The sequence below is a fragment of the Myiozetetes cayanensis genome, unplaced genomic scaffold, assembly GCF_022539395.1.
Source record: "Myiozetetes cayanensis isolate MyiCay16 unplaced genomic scaffold, myiCay2020 scf13, whole genome shotgun sequence".
Taxonomy (NCBI): Eukaryota; Metazoa; Chordata; class Aves; order Passeriformes; family Tyrannidae; genus Myiozetetes; species Myiozetetes cayanensis.
In genome coordinates, this window is record NW_026086937.1 from 19,625,674 (window position 1) to 19,650,672 (window position 24,999).

Genomic DNA, 24,999 nt, shown 5'->3' on the forward strand with positions numbered 1-24,999 from the left:
AAGAGAACTCGTGTGTACTCGGGTTTAAAAACCGAGAGCGGCGCCCTGGTCGCCGAGGAAAAAAAAAAAAAAAAAAAAGCCACCTTGGCGGGTGTTTCCGCCCGGTTTCGAACCGGGGACCTTTCGCGTGTTAGGCGAACGTGATAACCACTACACTACGGAAACTCCGCTGAGTCCCCGTTCTCCCGGTTATCCCCAAATTCCCTCCCCGCCCGTCCTCGCTGCCCTCTCCGCGACCGCCGTGTCTCATCCTGCCCCGCGGAGTGCCCAAGGCACCGGGATCGGAGGGATCTGCATCCCAAGGGACCCGTCAAACACTCCATCCTCCCCCCGCCTCCCGTCCCCTTTCTCCCCGCAGCGCCCGCAGGTCACCCCCAAGCGCGGGGGCTCCGGGGGTGTGCGGTGCTGCCCACGCACCCCGGGAACGACATCCGTGTGAACGAGGAACTTCAAGGAGGAGGAGGGGAGCGTTCGGCACTGCTGGAAGGGCAGATGAACGCACAGCCGAGCTGGGAGCTGGATACGGAGCGTGTCACACCAGGCAGCGATTCCTCTGCAGGCCTCTCGCTGCAGCGGAGTTGGAGAATGGGGAAGAGACTAATCCTGGATTTTCTACTACACCAGGCACTAAAAATGCCTGATCTTGGAAGAAGCTACAGAAGGGAACTTGCAAAAGGAAACACAAGCCAAACCCCAGCCGGTAGGATGAGTAAAAAGAGCCAAGAGAAATGAAATAGGAAAGACTCCAGAGCGACAGGGAAGGTAAAGGGGAAACCAAAGAAAGCTGGAAGCAAGTAGCAACAACGTCTTGTTGAGTTTTGGCAGTGGCAGCTACAAAATTTCTTAATGCTACTGTTGGTGTTGTGCAGAGGTTTCTGATGGCTGCAAGGACGTGTGTGCAGAGAGGTGACAAAATGAGCATCCTTAATAGCTCTTTTTGTGCTTCTAACATCTCCCAGGTCCACGTGGAAAAACACTTCTGGGAATCCACTTCTGCACAACTGTAGCACTCAGTGTGACTTTGACATTGCAACCCGCCCCAGTATCTCCCCAACACAGATAGCACAATAACACAGTAACATAATTACACCCAATTTGTTCCTGCAAGACCTTCAGCAGTCCCCGAGGATTAAATTTTAATAACAGTAAACAAGCTAATAAAACACAGTACAAATTAACTAATGCATATGTATTGCTATTGGTATTATAATATTTTCAGTCACAGCTTGACAACCACGGTTAAGGAAGGAAGGTCCTGTTTAGGTCACATGCTATCACCTTCTCCAAGGAGCTGAATGGTCTCAGCTCTCACAGCTGCTGAAGTTGCCTGGATTGTGAACATGTCAAATGTATTTCCAGTATTTTTTTTCCAAACAAAACACATAATTTAGATATACACATTCCCAATGTCCTTTACCTATGACAATCCCTGAGTACCTCGACCAAAGGGAGGTGCTGGTGTTGCCATGAGACCGGGGTGGAAAATTACTTCTCCAATCCTACTGTATTTTGTTTGATTCCTGTAGGTATCCAAAAAAAGCATGGGATTGTCACATTCTGGAGAGATGTGAGGCTGTGGGGAAGAAATGGCACAGCTCCTCCCTGAGCCGACTGATGTGCCAGCTCTGTGCCTGTCCAGGCTGCTCCTTGCCCTGTGTTATTTCCCAGCTTGACCTGGACAGCTGTGAACTTAAAAAGCACTGAGCACGGATTCTCAAAGAAAGTGGCACATCTTACATCACCAGAGCTGAGAAGCTGCTTGTACAAGGCACAGAAGTAAAATGAATTATGTGTGCCTCAGGCTCAAGGAAGAGATGACTAATAATCCTAGTAAGATGGAAAAAACTCAGTGCCCTCTGTGAAATTACAGTTCAGAATCAAAGGTTTAATTGCCCTGAAACCCTCTTTCAGTGTCCTGATGTTGGCACGGAGTTATCAGTGATTGACAAGCTCCGCTCCAGTTCTATCATGAATGAATTATCCTCATGTTGGCGTAAGGACTTACTCCCACTCCAGTTCTTTCTGCTGTTTTCTGGTGGCCTCTTCCCTGGAATTAAGTCGAATTCATGGTCCCAGGAGGTGTTGGGGTGAAATTCAGAGCTCCTCCTAATAAGAAGCTTTCAGTTTGGACAGAAGGCATCTCTCTCCCTGAGTGCCTCACAGCTAATTCTGTGTCAGAGTACAGGGAGGCTGAGCCTAAAACAGGGCACAGAAAATGTTTCGAAAATACATGTGATTTTATAACAGATTTTACTTAACACTTCATGGAAAATAACCTGAGATTACAGTTACCTGGGAGCAAGAGTCTAGGGGGAACACCAATAAAAACCGTTTGGCGCAGTTTATTCCTAGTTAGTCCATGAATACGTCTTTCTGAATGGGTGTAAAACACTTTTTTTTTGAGAGGCTCTTTACCAGAGCGATAACGAACAGCACATGGATGACTAAAGTTGAGAAGACCAAGAGCTCTACACCATCGCTTTACACTCCGTCGTACCTGCAGAACTGCACTGCCCGGGAACGCCTTTGCTTTTCCACGGAAATCTCAGCGCCAGAAAGCAAACACCCTAAAACCTCCCCGAGGAACGTGGCGCAGCAGAGGGGAGGCAGCCGTGTCCGAGGGGAGTGCTCCAGGAAGAGGGTCCTTCAGGGAGCATCCGCCTGGCACCGAGAGAGGTCACGGCAGAGACAAATGGGGGGGAAAGGCGGAGTCTGCTCCGGGGGAAAAAGGCGGGGTCTGCTCCGGGGGGGAAAGGCGGGGTCTGCTCTGGGGGAAAAAGGCGGGGTCTGCTCCGGGGGGGAAAGGCGGGGTCTGCTCCGGGCTCCTCATCCAGGAATCCTCGGCTGGGACGGGCAGGACTTGAATGTGGATCCGTGCCCTTAAGTTCAGCCCCCAGGCACCAAGTCGTGGCCCTAAACCCCAGACACCAGCACCCAAAATCCTAAAGGTACCAGCCCCTAAATCTTGGCACCAGCCCCCAAATCCCTGGCACCAGCCCCCGAAGCCCAGGTACTATCTCCCAAATCCTGGCACCAGCCCCCACACCCCGCTCCAAGCCCCAGTCCTGGCTCCGTGTCCCGGTTCCCTGTCCCAGATCCATGCTCCATTCCCGGATCCCGGCGGCGATGAGGGGCGGGCGCGCTCCGATCCCGATCCCGGCGCGCTCCCGCGGGCACGCGGCGCGTTCCAAACTCCCGCCACTCCGCGCGTCCCGCCCCCTCTTCCCGTCTCGTCCAATGGCGGGCGAGGAGGGCGCCCCCTGACCAATGGCGGCGCGGCGGGCGTGGCCGCGGCCCTTTAAGAGGCGGCGCGGGGCGCGCTCCCCGTGCGTGCCGTGTGGGGAGGCCCCTTGGTCAACTAACCCTAATGGCGCCCGCGCTCCCCGCGCCCGCCCGCTGTTTTACTCGCTGACTTTCAGCGGGCGAGGGGAGCGCCCGGGGAGGGGGCGGGGGGAGGAGGAGGAAAGGGGTCCGGCAGTAAAAAACGTCAGCGAGGGGGGCTCCTCACCCGGCCCGCCCTGGGGTCCCCGTCCCGCAGCCCGGAGCGCTCCCGCCGCCGCGCCGCGCGGAGGCCGCGGTCGGCCGGCCCAGAGCCACTGCCGCCGCGAAGAGCTCGTCTCTGTCAGCCTCGGCGACGGCCGGGAGCGGACAGGCGGTTCCCCCCACTCCCGGGCAGTCGGGGGTCCCAGCACAGCAAACCGGGAGCGGCGCCTCCGGGCTGGACAGCCGCGGCTCCTCAGCCGTGGGGTGCGCGGCCGGCGCCGCCCCGACACCCCCCAAAACCCCCCCATCCCCACCCACACGGTCCGACCCGCCGGGCACGGAGGGGTCTAGGCGGTCCCCCCGGCTCTGCTGGGCCGGCCGGGGACGCCAAAGGGAGCCCCCAAGGCGTCGGTCCCCGCCGAGGTTCGCTGTGTGCCCCCTCCCCCCCCCCGGTGCGGGATGCCGAGATCTTATCAGGGAGAGGGAGCCCTGCGGCCATGGGAGCCCGGGAATGCCGGATTTAACGCATCGGCTTTGGGAAATGTTCTGCTCGTCGATTTCTAGAACCGCGGGGCTGAATTTGCGGAAACATGCGAGGCTGAGCAGCGGGGACAAATATTTCACTGAGGTGTGGAACGGGGATTGTGAGGGGAAAGCGTCGGGGCTTGTCCCCATTCCTCTCTCTGCTGAGGCCTTGGCGCTGCCATGAGGAGAATCTGCCCTTGGTGTGCCAGGCACAGCAACAAAACCTGCCCTTGGTGTGCCAGGCATAGTTAAAATCTGCCTGAGATGTGCAGGCACATTACCAAACCTGCCTGAGATGTGCCAGGCACAGCACCAAACCTGCCCTTGGTGTGCCAGGCAGTTAAAACCTGCCCTTGATGTGCCAGGCACAGCACCAAACCTGCCCTTGATGTGCAGGCACAGCACCAAACCTGCCCTTGATGTGCAGGCACAGCACCAAACCTGCCTGAGATGCGCCAGGCACAGCACCAAACCTGCCTGAGATGTGCCAGGCACAGCACCAAACCTGCCCTTGATGTGCCAGGTACAGCACCAAACCTGCCCTTGATGTGCCAGGCACAGCACCAAACCTGCCTGAGATGTGCCAGGTACAGCACCAAACCTGCCCTTGATGTGCAGGCACAGCACCAAACCCTGCCCTTGGTGTGCAGGCACAGCACCAAACCTGCCCTTGATGTGCAGGCACAGCACCAAAACCTGCCCTTGATGTGCAGGCACAGCACCAAACCTGCCTGAGATGCGCCAGGCACAGCACCAAAACCTGCCTGAGATGTGCCAGGCACAGCACCAAACCTGCCTGAGATGTACCAGGCACAGCACCAAACCTGCCCATGCTGTGCAGAGCCACAGAACCGCTTTCCAGAAGGAGGAGTGCCCAGAGCCCACCTTGAGCCATCACCCTCATGGGAATGGGCTCTTCAGATATCTGTGCTGATAAATTCTGGCCCCAGGCCGGACCTTCTGGGTAACAACCACTTGCAGAAGGTTCCCTGGAGCTGCCTGTGCGATGGAGCCGAGGGTGCCCTGCTGCCCCATCCCAAGCCTCAGCAGGGAACAGACGTGGCCCTACAAACCCGGCTCGGGCATCACTCGGTGCTCACATTTATCAACCCTTCCATAATTTCCTCAGCGTTTGACCAGTGCCATCTTGTGGCCTCCTTTTCTTTGCACTACGGACGGGAGTCAACTTGGGTACTTAAATTTTTTAATTCCCTTCGAAAGAAACCTTCTGCTGCCAGAGTAAGTAGAAACGGGAGGGTCCGACCCCACACTCTTAAGGACGTGTAGGTCCTTTCTTTTAGTGGAATCTGAATGTTGCTTAATAAACCCGAACCAACTAAAGCTAGCACTGGTTCTGCCACTGGTAATGTTCTTTCTTGGTTCAAACAACTGTGTTTTCACTGTTTTATCTTGTTGCCGAGCAACAGCTTTCACTTAGCATCAAATAATTCATTTCAGACTCGTGACTAAACATGCAAAGCCAAGATATTTCATGTGCTTACTACATTTTTCAGATGAAACTCGCCTCGTCTTACAATTCTCTGAGAAAAGTCTTGTCTCCTAAATGTATCTGGTTTTGTGGCATTTACAATGGTTTTGGTTTTTTCAGTGTCACTTCTGAAAGAGACAATAAGCTTAAACTGCCAAGTTTCTGCATGCATGAAGAAGTATCAGATCCACGTGTCAGAGAAAAAATGCTAAGGAACAGAGAGCTCGGTCTACTTTTGTTTCCATGTATTTGTGGAAGCAAGGAAAACCGTGCAGTGGGGTATTGTTGCAGGGACTACAACAAATGGAGCTGTTGCTACTGTTTCTGAACAGTCTGCAGGTACCCTCCTGTCCCCAGTAAAACAGTGAAAGGTGTGGCTTTTTAGGAACGAAAAAAGAAGCTCTCGGTGATATTTCTCCCCTGAAGACTTTTAAACCGTTCCCAACTGTGTCAAAGGAATTATATCCAGTGTCTCCCCTCCAAGCAGAACTCCCCTGGCAGCAGATACCTGTGAGAGCCAGCACCTCAGGGAGGGCCAGCTCCACCTCGGTGCTGAGCTTGAGTTGTGTGGCATTGAGTTGATTTTCTTCCCTCAGAGTGTGAGTGCTCTTCTTAATGTCTCCAGATTTCCTTTTTTTTTTTTTTCTTTTAAAAAATCCAGTAGTTTGTTTGAAGCTTGTGTGCACTGAGAAGTTTGTGATCAGGTGATGATTTTTGGGAGAAGAGGGGCTCTTGTGCTCCATAGTTATGGAAGCACACTATTGAGGTTCATACTCTGGGCTACCACACAGTTGGTTTGGGATTTAGGGCTTTGCATCCTGGGTGACTTGTTGAATGCCAGATGCTCGAGAATTAACACCAAGCTGTCAGGAGGTTCCGGGGGAAATGTTTGGACAGTGAGCTTTGAAGGAGGGCTTGCTGGTGTCTGCTGAAGGTGTTCTCACTGCTCGAGGTCAGTCACGCATCTGCTGTACCAGGCTGGGCACATGGACAGTGCTCTGGCCAAAGGTGACGCAGCACTGCCTGAAACCCCAGCAGCACGAGATGGCCTCACTGCACTCGTGTGTGCCTGGGGTTGTCTTCTTTTTGCATAGTCACCTCTCAGTGTGCTGTTCCCAAACACCCTGGAGTTTTCTGTCCCTGTGGGAAATCGCTCCTCTTCTGGGGAGAACCGAGAAAAAAAAAATCAGCACAGCGTGGGTGAAATCCCTTAGGAGATGCCATGGAATTGAGAGGATAGCAGGAGGGGTAACATTACCATGCTTGTGCAAACAGCCCACTTCTGAGGGTGTCTGGGGAGCTGACAGATGTGGGGCCCTGAAGGGACCACTGTAACTCCCCCTTTACCACATTTTCCAGTGCACATTTCTAAGCATGGAATCCCAGCCAGGGTTGATTCCAGCTGTGGTGCTGTGTGGCAGGCAGGGTCCTGAGTGTTCCACTCCTGGCTCTGCCTTCAGCCACCTCTCAACTTTGTTACCCTCTTCCACCCCCTGAACAACTTGCTGTTTGGAAAAGCAGCAGGATTTTGTCTTACATTACTCTTTCATTACTCTGTTTCCAGTTTACATTTTAGCTTTCTTGCATTAGTTTAAAAACAACCACGATTGTTTGGGTTGTGTGTGATGTGTCAGTGCACAACAAACAGACCAAGGAAGGTTTAAATTCAATTTGTATGCAAAGATGGACAAACTTAAGCAAATTAGAATAGATTCACATGTCGGTATAACTTTGTGTGCAAATTTAAAGTGCACTTTGCTACGTACTTGAAATGACCAACAGAAAAGCTGGAATTTTTTCACTCAGGGTAAACTCTGCTAAATGCTTCCCAGAGCTGTTGGCAGAGGTGGCAGCACACGCAGACTTTGTAGGAACAGCTTGAGCAGAGTTAACGTTGAACTGCGATACTGAGTCGAACAAAACAGTTCAAGTTGACCTTGCTCAAGAGACAACAAAAAGTGTCTTAAGGAGAAATAATAATTATCAAAGAGTAAAGAATGGTTTAATTCAAAGGCTGTTTAACCTCCGACAGGTCTGGCAAACATTAATAGAACCCTACCCTAATTCTGTTTGTAGATTGCCTCAACAAGGGGTACTTTGAAAGCATGGTTGGATGTGGTATCTCAGGATGTTTATCAGCAGAGGGAATGGAAGAAGCATACATCTCAATCATTTTTACATGAGCAATTCAATGGGAAAGTGAAGTCATGCAATCAAATCTTTGTAAATACTAAAAAACATGGACTAGAGATGGTTTAAGAATATAACAACTCTCTGTACTTTTCTTTGCCCAGTTCTCTGCATTCAGCTTAACGCTCCTAAGCTGGGGAGTTCTATCCAGAAGAAGTCTGGAAAAAAGCAACCCCAGGCTCTGCTAAACCTCTGGCATGAGAGCCTGGGAGAACTGCTCTGGGTCTTGGTGCTGTACTCGGTGACTCTGACCTGCTGGGGGGGTCAGAGCAGGTCTGCAGAGCTTTGCACTGCATGGCCTTTGCTCAGAAAGCTGGGGGGCAGCTTTTACCCCCTGCATTTACAGTTTCCAGGCTGCAGAGGCCTGAAATGATTGTAACTTGGGTGGGCCTGTTAGTGTATTAATATTAAGCTTTATTAGTTGCTATTTTAAGTCGTGTATATTCAACTCTAGCTGAGGTTCTGGGTAAAGTGTTTCAAGCCCTCAGGTCTGTACAGAAAGGACAGTTGACAGTGTTTGGATCCGTGTACACTTCCCAGCTGTGCCTGAAATGATAATGGTGCAGCAGTAGAAGGCACTTTTTTCTACTTCTCCTTGGTCAGTTGAATATTTGTATTTCAAAGATTTCATCAGGGTTGGCTGCTCCCCTGTGGCTGCTGAAGCCTTTGTTTTCTAGGTCTTGTGTGTGCTGTGAAGGTGTGTGGGATGTGCTCTTGCTGTTGATCCTATTTTTCCGACGGTAGATGGCAACAGACGTTCATTTGTAAAACATCCGAGTGGAGCTCGGTGCATTACAGAATTGAATGTTCAGGGAGGATCATTCTTGGGTAGGAATTTAAGTAAAACTATGTGTAAATACTTTTTTTTTTTTTTTTTTTTCTCCCCCAACTGCAGGCAAACTGCCATTAAATCGAAAGATTTGTGTTTAAAACAAATTTTTATAGAATCCACTCGAAAGCAAAAGTTTGGAAAGACGAAGTTTATGCTTCACAGCAAAGTTCTGTATTGAAGTCAGGTATTTAAAGTCCACTTTTCAATGTATATTATAGATAAACTCAAGTGATTGAGAAATGTTGGTTAACACTAGATTTTTGTTCCCTTTCAAGTTTGCTCAAAACAGCACTAACTTTCAGTTTGGTTGAGAAACTAATTAAAACATATCTTTGCACAAATTGAAGAATTCTATTTCCTGTCTGTCCTGTTTAGGATAATGGATAAATTGATAAATTATTCTGACAACTTGACCCCGTTTAAAATAGTGTCAGAGACCAGCATTTGCAGATCTTCAGTTTTACTTTTGCCTCTGAAAATGCACTGTGTGATTTGAAACTGGGTGTGCAAACATCAGCCTTTCCAGTACACAGCAATACGTTGCAGGAAAAAATCGCTTTCCACATTTCTCATTTATTTCAATAAATTTGCTGTTGGCTTTTGTGGAATATACACTTTGTTTCCCAAAAGCGAATGTGGGAGTTGTGTGAGTGAGGAAGGTAATCATCTATAACAAAGTTCCAGCCGAGTCACAAGACTTTTGGGAATTTTACAGCTGCAAACTGAAGTTCTCGTGCATTATCATAACACTCTGGTTTGCGATGATAACGAGTTTAAAGGCTGGAATTTCTCTGTTTTTGTTGAAAAGATAATCAGACTTTCGTACATTAATGATGGGATATTGGCAGCCGTGATAATTTCGTGGTGAACGTTTTAGCCCTGCAATTAGTATTTTAATAAGGCTGTTTCTTAGGACTGTACTGGTATTATCTGAATGGTACAGTTGGGCGCTTCGCTGGGCTCCGTGGGGGACAAAACGAGGCAGAAGGGAGAAAAAAACTGCCTGAAACGAAGCGATGAAGGGGGTTTGGTCCCAGGGCTGCTACTGGGTCCAGATGTGCCCTTCTGAGCTTCTTGGATTGTTGCTCCATAAAACCGGGGGTGGGGATCCTGACCCCCTGTGGAGGCTGTGGATGGGAAGTGCTCAGCAGCGTCATCCGCCTGTCCCCTGGCCCGGGGCCACAGACCCATCGAGCCCTATTGTTTCCGGAGGGACCAGGCTCTTCGTGCATAAAACTGTCTTCTAGGTCGCAAACTTCCAGGATCAGGAACGTTTACCAAGTCCCGTCCAGCCTCTGAGCCTCCTAAAGAGCGGAATTCCATCACTTCTTTCATCACTCTAATATTCCTTTAAACAACTGTATCATGGGATCTATTGTACTTAGCTGTAGTATGTCTACCGTACAGTCCATGTTTTTCATCACAGGAAGCAGCTTGAACTGCTTATAACACATGGAGCAGATATTTGTCTTGTTTTAGAGCAGCTTTATATCGTTCAGCTGGCTTTGCAGCCTCTTCTGTGTCTAAAGATAAGTACGTTTAAGGATAATCCTGAAGTTTTTATCTTCTGCATCATCAGCCCACACTTTCGTTACCGTTTCAAACTGTGCTGCTCCAGGCAGCTTTGAACAGCCTTCACTCGACAATTAAGGGAGTGAACCGGCGAAACTGCTAATTTCTCTCCCTGTCCTTCGCCTCTTATCTCGTATTCTCTGAGGTACACGTCTTTATCTGCGTGTTTCCAAGAAGGTGCTCAATTAATAACTCAGACAAGTCAGAGCTGATAGGATCTTTTCATGTATTAATTTAACTCTTCCTTTCAAACGGAGTGCCAGAAAATGACTGTTTTCATGTTTTCTCTATTTATTCTGGCTGGATTTTTTTTTGTATTGAAGTTGCCCGCCGTAGTCCTTTGATTCTGCTCCCAAGAAATTATCAGGGATTACAGTGGTGGCCTTACAGGTAACGGGGGTTCTCACTGATGTGTTGAGCAGCAGCTTTCTTCTGTATTAATGTTGATTTCAGGTTGTTTTTACTTACAGCAAAAAAAATAAACCTGCACACTTGGCCATGCAGGATATAAAAATATTAGTGGTTTTTGAGTTTTTTACTGTGTTGTGTTTGTTTGTTTGGTTTTTTTTTCCAGATAATAAGAATGATGCAACTCAGCTGATGAGTACAACAGCAGGTTTAAATTTGCAATAAGAGCTAAGCTAATTTGATATTAGGGGAAATAAAGTCCTCCTGGCTCTTGTCTATGGTTTAAATTCACCTGGTCCCAGGGGGAACTCAACGTGAGCTGGGAGATGCAGAAAACCCACAGTCATTCTTGGCTAAACAATGGACAGGAACACCCATCTCCACAGACAGCGGGTTGTTTATTGAACATGAAATTTATGGATGTCCCTGAGAAAACAGGTAACCAACTAACTAAAACATATGAAGTTCTATACTGAAAAAACCAAACAAACAAAATCTTTAAAACCCATCTCAAGGAGCCTTGTTTTGTTTTGTTTTGTTGGAGGTGAAGATAATGATTTTTTAATTGGTGTTTTTGATGCCAAAATATCACTGATGAAGTATTTTACAGAAAATACTTCAGAGAATTAAATATTTCTATTCTTATGGCTTAGAAGTCCGTGTTCCAATTGCTTTCAGAGAGAGCAATTGAACTTGAAACTATCAAAATAGATGGCAAATTCTGAAAAATGACAAGTGGATTCTTTCTTCTGATTTTCTTTGTGAATGCACAAGAACCTTTCAGTGAAGAATTTACCTGAAATAATGTGTAGAACCTAAAGGTGGTGTTGGCCAGCACAGGAAAAAAAAAAAAAATTACCCATTAATCAGCATTTTGATATCATCCCTTTTTTCTACCAAGTTGATTTTTCATTCTTCAGCCACGAGGACTTTCCATAGCGATTTTTTTCCTCCAGGAATGCCATTTTTAATGCAGCAAACGTTTGTCACCGGGACAAAAAGTTGGTTAACATCCAGTGAGGATCACAAACACATGTGGACTAACAGTTAAATCGCTGACCCCGTGATTAATAGTGATGGTTGTTCTGGTTGTCAGTCTGTTTCATGGAAATCTTGTGAGTGTAAAGCTCAGGTTTAATAAGCTTGGGGATTCAGCAGTCCTGGAGTATTTCCAGTGGTTTGCTTCCATTTCCAAGTGTATCTTGGTAGTACCACCAAGGCAGGTGACACGTGAAGCTGCAGGTGACTCTCTGGCTGGTGAGCCCGCTGTGTCACGGGGTTCAGCTACAGCACTGTAATGTTACACTTTAAAACACAGTTTAGTCTTGTAATAGAAGCCAGTTCCAGTTCCCATCACATCTTAAGGGTGTTTCTCTGCCATGAGTTCTGGCCAAGTGTTTCAGATAGTTCAGGGATACAGCTTAAAGAAAAATATTGCAAGAAGGAACAATATTTTAAAAGGTGAAAGTCAGCTCTCTCGAAGCCAAGTCCTGCAATGCTCTATTTTCCTTTTTTTTTTCTTTTTAAGTGTAGTGAGGGCTTGAACGTTTCCCATCTTAATGCTTGTGCAAGGTAAAATATGCCCTTTAAATGAGGCTTTTCACCTAAATAGGAGATATGCACATTCACTGGTTGAAAGCTTGGGAACCAAATGTGAGACCCCAAGGAGATGCCGTTGAAAACTCGCTGGTGCAAAGGCAGGTCCTGGGCTGTCCCCAGGTTCCCAAGGACCATGTACTGCCTGACAAGGAGGAATACACACTGACAGCATTCCTTAAAGGAATGCTCCAAGGGCAAAATGAAAACATTTCCACAGGGTGTAGCCATCAATCACCAGGAGGATGTTCTTGTACACCCGGTACAACACAGCAGAGCTTTCCAGTGACCTTAAAGCACTGGCCAACATAGGAGCTGCTACAGCAATTACAGATTACATCAAGTATCGAGTAAAAGCCAACAGCCAACTACCAGGCAAACCTTTTATACATTATTAAAATCATATCCTTCCCAGAAGATCCAAGCTAATAAAATTGAATTCGATAATGCAATCAGTAAAAAGCAGGTTTAAAAAAAAAAAAAAAAAAAAAATAATAATTTCTCCTTTGTTGATAACGTCCCAAGAAATCCTGTGTTTTATATAGTGCCTAATAGAGGTAAGCGTGAAAATAATCCCTCAGGTATATTAAGAGTTTCAGTTGCACATTCTCTGAGACTGCCTGGGATTTTTTTTATAATTACATTTTATTAAGAAATAATTGTTATATATCAAGTGTGGCCTGCAGTTAGATTAAAGATTGAAGGCTGTGGTTACCTAATATTTCAGCAATTAAAATACTGGGGAAACTTTAGGAAGTATAAAATGGGAAGGATTTTTTCTCATACATTAAGGAGATAGTTCTTCCTGAGTGACCTGGCTGGGACAGTTTGTTACAGGCCCTGAAAAATAAAAAATATTAGAGGTTTGACATGAAGAAAAAGAGGAGGGAACAAACACTTTTGTATGTAAAGGAGACCAGTGTTCAGTGCTCACATTTCTAATAAATCACTTATGACTGGATAAATCCTATGTTTGGTCACCTTAAAGGGGTCCAGGTGTGCTAGACTTTCAAACCAAAAGATTTTGAAAACCTGGCACTTTGAGGGATGGACTGACTAAGAAATTTTCCTCTTCTTGGCCAAGTTAGTATATTTTATTATAAAGTAGAACCGGGGTTACCTGTGTTGGAGAACTGACACTGCACAGCAGCTGCTTTTGGGAGGTTATTGGTCAGTCTTTGGTTTCATACAAGCCTTAAACGTTTAAAACAAGGCATATACTATTCCCACATATCATCTACAAAGTTTAGAAAGAAGTTAATATTGAACAATATTCTACAACTAGATTGGTTTTCTGTTTCTGTGAGCCTGAAGGGTCTGGGACCTGCCTGTAAAGCTGTCAGCGAACGACTTGAGCCTGCACTGAGCATCTAAAACACGGCTCGAAGCAGAATGTGGTGCTTCCAGTAGGAGCTTACTCTGGGTCTGTCATAGTCTCAGCTGCAGCTTTTGAACCAAAGTTGCCCCAACGAGTTCCATTTTTACTTTTCAAAAGTCACGTTGCTTATTTCAAAACCGAAGGGTAGGTCCCTATTTTTGTAAAAAATGAAGCAAACCCTCTCCCCCCTGGCCTGAGTCTTTGTAGTTCTCTGCCTCAGGAAACTTCCCTGAAGCAGTACATGGATGGAGGAGCAGCAGCAGAGCAGGCCAAGGTCAGCCCTCGTGCAGGTCCAGTGGAGTCCTTGGAGCAATGCCTGCTGAAACTGGGCCTGGATTTGGGTCTCTATCTTTGCTGTGTGAGTAGAGATCCTGCTTCAGTCCTTCACAGGCGCCCGAGAAAACTTTGTAATTGATGTTTTCCACTCATTTTCTTTCTCTGCTGGTTCTGTATTTTGGTTGAATCGTGTTTCCCCAGCTTTCAGATGCATGCTTGAATGCTGGAAAAACTCACTCTCATGCATAATGAAAGAGGAAAAGTAACAGAGGAGGAATTTATTGGCTGGAGTCTCCATTCCTGCTCTATATCTTGCTCTACAAGCTCCCACAGCAAGTGAGTGGTAGAGCCAAGAATAGAACACCACTTCTCTGACACCCAGTCCAGTGCCTTAACCCCTGCCTCCCGTGAGAAATTTTGTTTCGGTTTTCTGTGCAGTGCAAAGATAAGATCATACTTTATTTTGGTGCCTAAATTGATCTCTGGGGTGGTTGAATAAAGTTGGGAAATAGCCAGAGAATAACACAATGTAAATAGTGAAACATAAGGAGGTCATATATATATAAAACACTGCAGCTTCTCAGACTGCTGTGTGGCTAGATAGAATTAATTAAAGATTGTATGAAGCATTTGAGTTCTCTCAGGTTTGTTTTGAGCATGTGAGGTCTTCTTCAGCAAGAAAGCAAGATTTCTTTTGCTCAGCTGGATCTTGATTGAGAGCAGCCAGTGGAGGTGTTCTCTGGTCTGTAATGTAGTCTCTGATAGCACTTGCTTTGTTGGGACGATAGCAGGTGTTGTGCTGCCTCTTTGGGGACAGCAAAGGAATTTGGGAAAAAGAAGATGGAGTTGGTGTGGGTTGATTAATGCGTTGGAACTGCAAAGCATCGCTGTTCTTAAGGATTGGGAATAACAGGCATGTGTAAACCTAACAGAGAGATGCTGATATGAAATACTCCACTGCATCCAGCACTCACAAATGGTAAAGGCAAGAGGGGTCTCTAGAGGTGCTGACTCTGAAGCAGCCACTCTTAGTTTGATTAGGAAAAGTGTACCCTCTCCAAAACCCCCAGCTGTGCTCAGCTAACAGGGATACTCACACCGTCCTCTGGTTTGGTGTCCACCAAACCTCCCAGGAGATCCATGGCTGCTGCTGTGCTCTGTTACAGCCAGCTCCTCTTCAGGATTTCTCCCCCAGAAAGATTTCAAGCTCTGATAAATCAGGGAGTTATCACCTTGCACTCAATTTTAGGCAACTAAGAGCTTCTCCTTCCCGGCCTTTCCCAACATGGGAACAAGGGGCAGGTGGATCCCACCTCTCTTTTAAAAGAATGTAGGTTTGAAGAGTAAATTTTTATGGAAGATTTATTTCCAGAATCTCTCCACACATCCTAAATGTGTGGGTATGTAAATGCAGGGAGAGAGATTGCTGTAAGAGGACAGAAGAGAGGTCACTGTAGCTTTCTGTCTGTGTTCTTTAGCCACACTTACTCCTTTTATACAAACATCTGCAACACAAACTGCTCAAAGGCATTTACAAATGTCCCTACATTATTTCAGGTACCTGGCACTGTGGGTGCACACACAAGTTGCTGGGGACAAGCTGAAGCATGACCTTACAGCACCACAGGGACAGGGACATCCTCCTCTGCTGATGGCAAAGCAACACTATTTCCGTGCTCACTGGCTAGAAACAATTGGGGATTTTTTGGCAGTGCTTTGCATTTGGGAACTCTTTATTTCTCACCGCTGAAACACTTTGTGGGAACATGCCAGTTTCAGGGAAACTTCTGTAATAAAAAGTTTGTTTTCAGGCTAGATTCTAGAGGGAGCATGCTCTAACCTTGATCTGCCTCTCAGAGAAGAAGGATTTAACCCCCAAAGTCTTCACATTCCAAGAGAGCTCTAATTCTGGGTTATGAGGTTGTTAGAGTGCTCTTTTTCCTGTGCTTCTGTAAAAGCAAACAAACAAACAAACAAAAACCCAAGCAACAAGCAAATCCCACTTCTAAGGTCATCTTGTTGTGATTGAGAGTGCTTCTGAAATTTTGAAAGGATTTCTGGGACGGGAAAAATTATTTTCCTTCTCTTTCAACTTTGCACCTCACCACTCCGTCATGAACTTTGCATCTGAGATTTTGCTCTTGATGAATGAGCCCTCAGCCATAGAGACTGCTGTGAACTAGGCTTAAGGACTTTCCTGAAAAATGAAAACCAAGGGGCTAAACCACAGTTACCTTAGGAAATGTGAGGAAGGAGAAAAATGAGATCTTCGCTCTCCTGCCTCTTCTAAAGGGTTTTGTGATTCGTTCTGCAGATTCTCCTGTGCAGACACCAGCTGCTTTTGCTCAAGTGTGAGATGTGGGTAGAGCATTGCTCTGTTATCAGGAAGGGTCTGCTGGGCTCTAAAGGCAATGGGATGGTTCTGATGGAACTGATCCCTTCACGATGCTCTGTCTAAGGGAAGTCACAAATTGACTTGGCTCTTCACCTTCATGGGCTTTTTTGGTTCCTGCAGTTAGCAATGCCAGCTGCATTGTAAAACAAATGGAAATTCCATCTGTAGTTCTCTCTGGAATATGACATCTATTGTTATTTACTGCTTGCTGTAGTTGTGGCTATAATTTTTTTGTCATCATCTGTGTGACAATTGAAATAAAAGAGCTGAATTTTGACCTCATAGTGTGGGTTGACTACTGCTTATACTCTGCCTTTTTCCAGGCAGCAGATACCGAGAGGCTGCTCCTCCAGGCTGTTGGAGACCTCATGCTGATATCTTTACATGGAGTTGTATTAAAGAGAAACATTTAAATCTCATATATGCTCATCCCCCTCTGGGAAGATGCTGGGGAAAAAAAAGGGTTGAAGAGCTGTGCTCTTAGACTGTGCTCAGATTATGGCTGAGAGCACAAAATGAAAGAAAACGTGTGGAAAACAAATAGGAATACTTAAGAAAATTTTCCAGAGGCAGCTTGAAAAAGGACTACTTGGTAGTCAAAGTGTTGTGATGCTGTAACTTGATGGGACTTTAGTATTGGTTGGGTTTAGGTACGGTGGAATTCTTCTGGGATTCCATATCCAGCAGAAAGTTCTGAGCAATGGCAAATGGACTTGTGTCCTAAGCAGAAGTAGCAGCACGTAGCACACAAGGGAATAATTCCTGTGTGACGTGGAAGGAATTGGACACACTCGGCTGCTGCAAGCACTGTCTGGGTGTACCCTCTGCTGATGTGAGGTGTGTGTCCACATGTGCTTTCATTTAAGCCTGCCCAAATTGAAAAAGTGGTGCTCTAAAGACACCTTCCCTCTCGAAATCTCTCAGAAATAGCTTCCAAACTGACTACTGGTGTAGTTGTGCAAAGTCTGGCAGTGCATTTGTGCACTGGAGCACAAAGGAAGTAAAAAAAAAAAAAAATTTACAATTTTTCTAAATTATCTTTGTGAGTACTTCAGATTTGCTTCTGACAAACTGTTTATTTCACTATTAATTTTAATAAATTGAAAGCATGTTCATTTCTGGGTAGTTTTTACTCAGGTTTTGAGCATTGAGCCTTGTTTCAGTTCCGCTTGGACTGGAGGATGGGATCTTTTGTTTTGGTACAATAACCCTGCTATAACCAGCCATCATTTTCTGTTCCCTGCTCTCTTAACTTCTGTTCTGCTATTTGCATCTTAGCTCCAGCAGGCATCAAATAAGATGTTTAATTAAAAATGTTATTGGAGGTCCAATTTAAGATCAAAGATCACATGCTATCAGAGATCCAGTACTTTGATACCACAATAATAGGTACCTTAGAAGTAGTCAGATGGGTTAGATTAGATAGTAATTTATTTTAGCTTGTTTCCTTTCTCTTAGTACTCATTCCAGATACCATAACCTGCTAGAAGTTTTAAGAAGAAGCAGTAATTTTTAAAGTGAAAAGCAAAAGGCTCCCAGTTTAAACAAAACTGATCAAAAAATTATGGAAGTAGGAAATTGAGACCTTTAGAATATATATGACCAAAAGCATAATAAACATTGACTGGGAGCATAATCCTGAATGCTAACAGAAGTCCGTTTGTTGTAACAAACATTTCATCTAATTTAATCTTCAAATGTATTGCTGCCAGAAAGAATGGAACTTTCAGGCTGCAGTGTTCTGGTTCCTCTTGAACTTCAGCTTGAACTAGTGATGCTGAGAGTGCCTCCCACCGAAAGGACCGTTTTAATTACAGTTGTCATCCCTCTCAGTGAGGTCTGTGCATGTGTATTAGTCACAGATCATCCTTTAAACTACTAAATAAGTTGTGTACCGAGATGGGAACAAGACATAAAATTAGGTTCTGTTGCCATCAGAGCACAGCAGTGTGTGAGTGGGAGCTCTTGTGGGTGCAGAGCTCACGGTACAACACCAGGCCCTGTTAGTTCATTCCCTGGCTGTGCATCTGCACAGTTAATTCTCAGGTCCCACAAGACATTAAGACATTAATCACCTCTGAAAAGATGCAAGAACCCTCCACTCCTGACACAGCCCATGGCAGTTAATGGAACCCAGGCAATGTGCTTTTACCTGTTTATTTTTTGTTCTACTTCTGAATTACCTTGATTTCAGATTAACTAATCTAAATGTCTGCTTGGTGGAGAACAGTATTTTTTTTAATTCTTTCACACTTATAAATTATTCTAACAGCTTTTCCGGCTAATAAATCATAACTAGGTTGGTTTCCAGTGCATTTGAACTGTCAGCCAGTATGTGCAGAATGTTATCAGTTTTCACGTGTTACAGATAGGGGACGTGGAAAAGTGGCTTTCAAATGGTGTTGAGCTACTGCAAAGATTTTCCATTTGCTTCTCAGCCTTTGCCTTTGTGCAGTCTGGGGGTGATTGTGCTGAAGTTTTAGGGTGGGGGGAAGGTCTGCCAGGAGGGACGCTCCCAAAGCTTCCTTTGGCACCAGTGGAATCCAAAAATCTCTGAACTGGGCAAGAGTTCTGTGAATCTCCCAGACAGACAAGGGAGCAGAACTCCAGCTCCTGCTTCCCAACCCCGAAAAAGGCTTGAAATGACTTTCCTTTTTTTTTTTTTCTTGCCCCAAAGTGGCTTTGGAAACACGGCAGGAATGCAAATAGACGTGTAAAAGAGTCAGTCCAATCGGGTGTACAGTTCTCAGAACTTCATTACTCTTGCTTATCTGAAAAACTGCAAATAAGAAGGGAAATGCCAGCGGGGCAGAGATGCATTGTCACGTTGCAAATTTCGTGTGTGGAGGGATATTTGTGAATGCTGACAGAAAGCCCAACATCCCAAACTCGGTACTTGGGTTCAGTCTTGTGAATGGACACTGTTTTTAGAAATGAACTCAATTGAAAAATCCTTATTTTCCATGTAAATGGACATCTTGTTTAAATTCAGAGGCAAAGAAACCTGAGGTTAAGTGTAAGACCCACAATTCAATTTGCATGTTGAGTAATTCAGACTGTAATAGAAGCTTTGTCATGTTAAGGTTAGGTCTTTCCTGTGGCTGTTCAAGTGGGCTCTAAAGACTTTTTAACATGTTGCAGGATATTAAGGGGGGGAAGGTTTGACCTACATCCATTTTTTTCAGACCCACTTCTGCAGGTTTCATCACACTTCCCGTGTCTCACACGTGGGACATTGCTGAGGGCAGAATAGGTGCCCAATTGCCTACACACAATTTCATCAGGAAAGGTATATGATTTATTGCCCTGTAAAGGGTTTTGACATGAAGCCTGTGAAAAGCACTATATAAATGCCAATACAATATAAAACGTCACACAAATACTTTGCTCATTAATTCCGACCCTGTGCTTTTGTGCTGGAGAGAAATGAGAGTGAAATATGAATGTGTTCCTTATGCTTTAAAGGGGGAAAAAAATGGGTTTGTGGATTTTATAAAGGCTGATGTGTTAACCTGCCTTTGTGGCTCCTTTAAAGACAGGCAGCAAGAAGCCCCCTCTTTGCCTGGTGGTAACACCGCGAGGGAAAGCAGATAAAGCCCCGGCAAAGGGGAGCCCCACGTTGGTGATGACAGTCTTGGTCGTGTCACAGCTCTCACCCCACAAAAGAGATGATTTCACTTCGTCATTTCAAAATTTCATTCATTTCAGCACTACTCGCCTTTCTGCCATCACCCAATTACGGTTTTACCCCTCACATTTTTGTCAGATTATCTTCTTAAAACAGCCTAATATCCAAATCTTCCCCAGCCTTCATGGCCTGTTTGGGAAGGTGGCTCCAGCAAAAGGAAATGTGCTTCACTGGAGTGTTTTACTGACTTGTTACAGATGAGCAGCCCCTGCTGCACACCTTCATTGTGTAACCTGAAGGGGACATCAGCTCCTCAAAGCCCAGATCTCACCAGTCCCCAGGTCCCTCCTTCTGGGAAGCCACAGGACCAGGGAGGAAGGGGAAGGTCACAGAACATACCAGGACCCCCCCCTTTCATCCTCTGCAGGGATTTTCCAGTCTTGCCCAGTTCACTTTGCAGACTGGGAGCGAGCCTGGCCCAGTGGGTACAAATGACAACGCTCTTGTGTCTGATCAGCTGAGGTTTTCTCTCACCTGCATGGTGGGGCTTCAGTTTTTTTAAACACTCATGCATCAGCTTAAGCTCTGAATACTGAGTAAAATTTACTCCTATTCCTTTATTTTGATTTCAGGTTGCTTTTCAGATTCCTTACCCCTCTGTGCCTCTCTGTGATTTTGACTGTTTCTATTTTCACTTTAAATAGGATGTTCACTTTCTGCTGATCTCTGCTGGCATTTTTCCCTTCTGATTTGTAGTACTATTAATTCCCCCTCTGTTCAACGTTTTGTCTACATTCAGAACATGTTTGTTTTTCTCTAGTGGCCTGTAATTACTTTCCCCCTCCTCCTCTTTAATTTTTCTAATTATGTTCTCCACCGATGCCCCTTTAAGAGCAAGACATACTGGGGGTAACCTCTTGAGGATATGAGGATACGACTTCTTGGGCCTGAAAGTGCTTTTAGACTTAGAAAAGAGCTCGAGCTGCGAATATTGATTGTACCTCTCTTTGGTATAGTGGTAAATTAGTGTTTTGGGTGCAGTTAGTTAATAGGTGAGTCCTGCTTTTTGTCCAGGGATGGTCCTGCATTGCCACCTCCTAGAGGGATGGGGCGGGGGCAAAGGCAAGGACAACCCTGCTTGTGCACCTTAAAACAGAGACCTTCAGCTCTTGGGTTCAGGGAAACCTCTGCCCATTTCAGGTGAGGGCTGGAGGAACGCAAAGGCACCAACTCAAAGCAGCACAGGAAATCTGGAAGGAAGCAGAAAATCAGGTTCAGTTCTCCAGTGTCCCCATTTACCACAGGGGCCTCCACCCCGGTCTTCCAATCTTGCCTCTGGCCCGTTCATTTTCCCCCTGTTTTTCTTTCAGCCTCAGTGCTGTGGAAATCCAGGTCCTTCCAACAGGCAGAAACAAGATCTGCTTCACAGTTGGCGCCCCGTCCCATTTTCGCAGGGAAACGTTTCCCGAGGAGCGCTCTGCAGGGCTCGCCGCCGCTCCGCGCGTCTCCCCCGCCAGTGAATGCGCTTCATTCTTCCCGGCCCCGCGTTCCCGGCGGCGCCTTCACCAGGGACACGCCAATTCCAGGCCTGCTGGAAACCCGGAGGGAGCTTCTCTTCCCGGCAGGCGCCGGTACCGGACCGTAAAGCAAACCCGGACCGGGAGCGCTTTCCCCGCGGGTTCAGCGCGGGGCGCGCACCCCGTGTCCGCGCCCTGCAGTGCCGCGCCGGGACCGCCAGGGGGAGCCGCAGACCGCGGGGGCGCGCAGGGCGGTGCGGGGGCGCGCAGGGCGGTGCGGGGGCGCGCAGGGCGGTGCGGGGGCGCGCAGGGCGGTGCGGGGGCGCGCAGGGGCCGGGCGAGCCCCCGCAGCACTGCGCGGAGTTTACGCGGGCGCGCTATCGCCCATCGCCCCCTCCCCCGCCGGGTCTCTCCCCAAAAAAGGGTCGCGCAGCGTCCCCCGGGGCGCTGCGTGGGCTCCGCGGGTGCTCCCCGGCCTCGAAAGTCGTTTCGAGGCAGCAGCGCGGCGCGCAGACAGGGAGGCTTTGTGCTGGCGTGTGCGTGGAGCACGGCGCGAAGTGGGGAAAAAAAATAAAGAAAAGGGAGGGGAAAAAAGAAAAAAAGAAAAAAAAAAGTGGTCAGGGTAGGTTTGTTAAGGAATCCAGTAAGTTATAGGAAGCAAAATTAAATGTCTGGTGCTTACACGACGGCATGTTTTACAAGGGAGAAGGAAACTGTGCAGAAAATGCATGGGCTTTTATTGTTGGTTTTCATTGCCTGTATTGTGGTGGATGCTTTATGCTACGGAGAGCAAGTTTAATTGAACCAGATCGCTGATTTCATATAGTAGGGGGCATGGGGTGGTTTTTTTTTTTTTTTTTTTTTTTTTTTTTTTTTTTTTTTTGTTATGTTTTCTGAGTTAACCGTTTCGGGGACTGGAGGCAGGCAGGGCTGAGCTCCGCAGCTCCGAGTTTCGAGCCAGCCAGCAAATAAAAACACATTACATAAAAACAAACACCGAGCCCGGTTATCAAAGCCTCGATCTCTCTCTATTATTTTCTCTTGTATTTGGTGCCTTTTTTTTTTTTTTTTTTAATCACATCTGTCGTTCCCAGCCTTTCCCAGGACTGCAAAGCAAAGTGGACAGCTTCCATGTGACCACCTAGCACAGGAGGCATTTTCTGCTGGGAAACTTTGCAGTGGTTTTCTCCTTTCCTTTCCTTCTGAGAGCTCAGAAAAGAAAATGTGCAATCTTCCCAATGATTAAAGTCTCCGTATTTGTCTTCAGAGTTACCGGGTTTATCCAAACTTTTGTGTATGTGTGTGTGTATATCCCCCCGCCCCCCCTCCTGTGCATTTGTAAAGTAGCCCCATCTAGCAATGATAAATATCCCTGTTGATCACTTGATTGATTACCTCTCGGAAAGGTCACGCGGGCTTGCAGTAATTTCCTTTTGCCTAAGGCTCCCTTTTCACTTTTACTCCCGCACGACAGCTCCAAGTATACAGGATCTTTATTTTTGATTTTTAACCCCTAAATAGCTCCCCGAAAACAATGCGCTGGTGAAAAGAAGGAGGGAAATCAGCCGGCGGCTCGGCGCTGCCCCAGCCCTGCCGCGCTCTCCCGGGGCGGGTTTGGGGAGGGAGAGCCTCCCTCCCCTGCTCTCCTGTGGACTGAGAATTCGGATTTAAACAACCAGACAAGCTATTAATTTACCCATGCTACCCAGGGTCCTGAACCCAATTAATTTCTAATAATTACAGCCCAAGGGGGCTGGAGAGATCCCTCTGCCTCTTTCTAGCCTTGCCACTTCGCGGCACCGAGGTCAGCATATAATAATAAAGTGTATATTTTGAAAGTGATCAGCAGAACAGTGAGTTATTGCAATGAATGAAAATTGTTTCCATTTTGGCTAATTGAGCCCGTGGCTGAAAGCTGGAGTTCTGAGACTAAATAAAGAGGACTGTTTCATTTCGACGTGGACTGGAAATCCCTGCATAGCTTTTCGGTCACCCAGGAAGAAGCTTAATTTCTTAACAGCGAACCTGAAATCAAGCGTTGGGTAAACAGTATTAATAATTGCATGACAATGATTAAATTAATCTTACTGGTAGCTAGGAGAATATAGATTGAGATTGAATAACACGATGTAAAGTTCACTGCACAAAGACAATGGCACAACAAATACCTCGATGAAGAATTCCAACTTTTCTCCAAGTAGGCTGCGGGGCTTGCTCAATTATAATGTAAGGAAGAGAAAATTTCCTGTTACAGGGAATGCACTGAAACCTGTGTGTGAGGGGGTGCCTTTGGTCTCCCAGCCTGTGTTAGAAATAGATTTAATTCCACCCCTCTACGCATTAAAAAAAAAAAAAAGAAAAGAAATTCCCAAAATTTAAATCTGTGTTCCTGGCCGTGGATCCGCTGAAAACGACCCCGCATCCCCGCGGCCGGTTGCTTCCCACCGGGAAGGGAGAGGAGGCTGCCGGCGCGGAGAAGCTTCCCCGCAGGAATGAAACGGAATTCCCGGGGGGCTGCCTGGCACCTTTCGGGGAAGGGGGCGAACCTGGTGGGGCCGCTGCGGATGACCCCGCGGGCCGGCGGGCGGGCGGGGGAACGGGCGGGGGCGTCCCGGGACCGCGGCCGGTGCCCCGGGAGGGCGACGCGGCACCTGCCGGGCTCCCGGGGCCGCTGGGACGGCGGGCAGGTGGCGGTGACAGCGGGGCACGGCCGGGGTCAGGGCTGCCCGCCCGGGAAACCCGCATCTGCAACACCCCGGCCCGGCCGCGGGGCTCGGCCGCCCGTGCGGGAGCGGGTCCCGGGGTGCGGGGAAGGACGCGCATCTCTGTCCGGGAGGAGGTTTTTTTTTTTTTTGGGGGGCATCTCTGTTTGAACCGCGGGAGAGGGGGTGTGAGAGACGCAGGGAGTTTTGCAAAGTTCACGGGCGTTTTCATTCGTCCCGAGTGAACCGGCGCCGCAGGTCGGTGCGGAGGGGGGTGATCTGGGGACACCCCGGTGCAGCCCCGCAAGGAGAGGCGCTGCCTGCGAGCGGGGTCTGGGGTCGGGTAGTGCCGGGACCCCGAGGGTGATGCCAGGACCCTCAGGGCAGCCCCGGCCCTGCCCTGAGCATCCCCCTGCGCAACCCGTGGCCGCTCCCCGAGAATGCCGGGGCAGAGGGGCCCAGCTCCGCCCGGGACAGCCCGGACTGGGCACCCCGAGGGGCGCGGGGGGGCTGTGGCTATGGGAGGCAGCCCCCTGCCCTTCTGCCCCTCCTGCCCCTCCTTCTCGGGGGCGTTGGATGCACCCCTGCCCGGCTTCGAGGGGATGTGGAGTGGATATACGGTCCTAAAAAATATAATAAATCTCAGTTACAATTTAAAAATAACGGCGGGCATCAAGGACGGCTCCGCAGAGCGGGTTCAAGCGCTTGCACCCGTCTGTCGGGCGTTCGGGGCAGCACTGTGGGATCCGCAGTGCCCCCGCCCCACGCCGGGGGCTGTCACGGGTGGGGTGCGGGAGGCCCGGGCCGGGCGGGGGGGCTCCACGGGCGGCCCCGATCCGCGGCACCGGCAGCCGGGGGGGATAGGGGGTGTGGGTGAGGGATTGAAGGGGGAAGGGGCGATGCTGAGGATTTTATTAAAACAAAAAGTTGAGCAGCGTGTATGTACTGGCGCAGCCCCGAGTCTGAAAGACTGTAATTTTCTTTTATGGTGTCTGGCAGGATTTGCAA

General features: G+C 47.7%; 1 non-coding gene across 1 annotated transcript; it reads right to left on the reverse strand.

The window, feature by feature from the left end:
• Nucleotides 1-92: 92 nt before the first annotated feature.
• TRNAV-AAC (transfer RNA valine (anticodon AAC)) lies at nt 93-165 on the reverse strand. Its single transcript has one exon. It is a non-coding gene; the product is annotated as a tRNA-Val (tRNA).
• Nucleotides 166-24,999: the final 24,834 nt, after the last annotated feature.